Source organism: Octopus bimaculoides, chromosome 24 (assembly GCF_001194135.2).
Source record: "Octopus bimaculoides isolate UCB-OBI-ISO-001 chromosome 24, ASM119413v2, whole genome shotgun sequence".
Taxonomy (NCBI): Eukaryota; Metazoa; Mollusca; class Cephalopoda; order Octopoda; family Octopodidae; genus Octopus; species Octopus bimaculoides.
Genome location: NC_069004.1, coordinates 10,584,984 through 10,587,331, shown reverse-complemented (window position 1 = coordinate 10,587,331; position 2,348 = coordinate 10,584,984). Strand labels below are relative to the sequence as shown.

The 2,348-nt window shown below is 34.8% G+C and overlaps 1 protein-coding gene across 1 annotated transcript in view; it reads right to left on the bottom strand.

Annotated features, from left to right (window-relative positions):
• LOC106877853 (GPI inositol-deacylase) overlaps positions 1-2,348 on the bottom strand; it is a 51,754-nt gene that overhangs the window by 46,296 nt on the left and 3,110 nt on the right. The window lies entirely within an intron of this gene.

The following is a 2,348-nucleotide window of genomic DNA, read 5'->3' as shown; positions in this document are numbered from 1 at the left end:
ATTTTTTTCTGTGGGAAGAACTATTCTAACCATGCATCCTGCCCTAATTCTTTGAAACGCTTAGTTTAGAATAGGGGCAGCTGATGAAGGAAATATTCTCTATGTGGCCTGTTTGTTTTCTGTGCTCTGTTTTTCATTTTGTCCACGTTTTTTTGTGACGTCCTGTACCCAGATATGCATCTATATATACATGTAGATGTAGGTATGTACATACATGTACGTATATATGCATATACTCACATATTATTTGTATTATATATATATATATATATATACACATACATACACACACGTGCGCAATTACACGTTTATATATTTATGCTGATTGAGTGCTTTACTTGCTGAAGCCTTACCGTATGTGTGTGTATGCACATGTGTGTGTATGCACATGTGTGTGTATGTATATAAATGTATGTGTATGTATGTATATACATATGTGTATGTATGTATATACATATGTGTATGTATGTGTGTTTGTGTGTGTGTGCGTGTGTGTGTGTGTGTGTATGTGTGTCGAGTTATGAGGATCTATGCAACCCAGGTAATTAACTCAGCAGCACTCCAGTATGATATTACTATTTTCATTGAACCATTCTTAGAATTGACAGCACCATTTGGTGCATCTAGCAATCTGCATTTCCATTTAACCATTAATTTAATTTATTGCAAGAACAATTTATTGCAAGATGTGTCATCAATAGAATTCTTGTCCAGAAAAAGCATTGATACAGCAATTATTTGACTTAAACTAACCTTTCCCTATTTGTAAAGTTGCCCTTGAACTCAGCTGATAACAAGAGGTGATTGGCTGGATTTAAATTAAATTAACCCCTTCCCTCAATTAGCATGTTGAGGAATAATTCTTTTTTTTTTCCTAATCATCCATCCTGGAACATGGTGTGTGATTTCTCACAGATCAATACATCTGTCAATCACACCTAGAAATCTGATGAAATGGACTGGTTATGTAATCAGATCACATGATACATTATTGAATAAATAAATAACCATTCTATGGAAATGGTTGTATCAAGATATCTATTCTTCTTCTTCTTCTTCTTCTTATTATTATTATTAAGGCAACAAGCTGGAAGAATTGTTAGCATGCTGGGTAAAAATGCCGCAAGGGATTTTGTCCGTCCTTATGTTCTGAGTTCAAATTCCGCCATGGTTAACTTTGCCTTCCATCCTTTCGGGGTCAGTAAAATAAATACCAGTTAAGCACTGGGTATTGATGCAATCGACTAACCTCTTCCCCCAAAATTTCAGGCCTTGTGCCTTTAGTAGCAAGGAATATTATTATTATTATTATATTATTATTATTATTATTATTATTATTATTATTAAGGCAGTAAGATGGAAGAGTTAACATGCTGGACAAAGATTATATATATATATATATATATATATATATATATATATATCCGTTATTATTCCTACTGTATTTGTGTAACATTGTTCATTTTTTTCCAACCTTGTTTTTGTATACATTTTGGAATTAATTAGGCTTGGAAACAACTTGTAGAATCTTTATTGGATTTGTACTAACTTTGTATGCGTGTGTGTCTGTGTGTGTATATATGTGTATGTATATATATATATATATATGTGTGTGGGGGGGAACAAGCAGGTGCATTAGTTTAACGCTCAGTAAAAATGGAAATGATGACAAATAGCAATAAGACTACTAGGTGTCACTACGCGTATCTCATTGAAATAAACTTTTGTAGTCAACAAGGTATTATGAGAAGAAAATTTTGATGAAAGAAAATATTGAAATTTAAGTTCTCGATAAAATAAATAAATAAAATCTGGGTGGTAATCTCGATGGTATATATCAACATTTAACATCCACTTTCCCACGCTTGCATGACCCAGATAGAATTTAATGATCTGAATGGTAAGAAGTTTACATCTCAACCACATGGTTCTGGGTTCAGTCTCACTGCATGGCACATTGGATTTGGTAGTCAGAAACTGAAAGAAGCCCATTGAGAGTGTGTACATGTATGTATACATATATACATGTATACAGGGTATGACCAGGAGATTGCACCTAGAAAGTTACCCTCCAAGGCACAAGTCCAAGCAAGGTAGTTCATGGAAGACAAGCAGTCACCCATGCATACCAGCCTCACTTCTCCATGCCACCAATGTTGTCCAAGAGAAAGGTAAAGGGGCCAATACAGCTTGGCACCAGTGATGCTGCAAACTCATTTCTACAGCTGAGTGAACTGGAGTAATGTGAAATAAAGTGTCTTGCTCAAGAACACTACACAGACCCCAGTCAAATCGTCCAACCCATGCTAGCATGGAAAGCGGACGTTAAACGATGATGATGATGATAT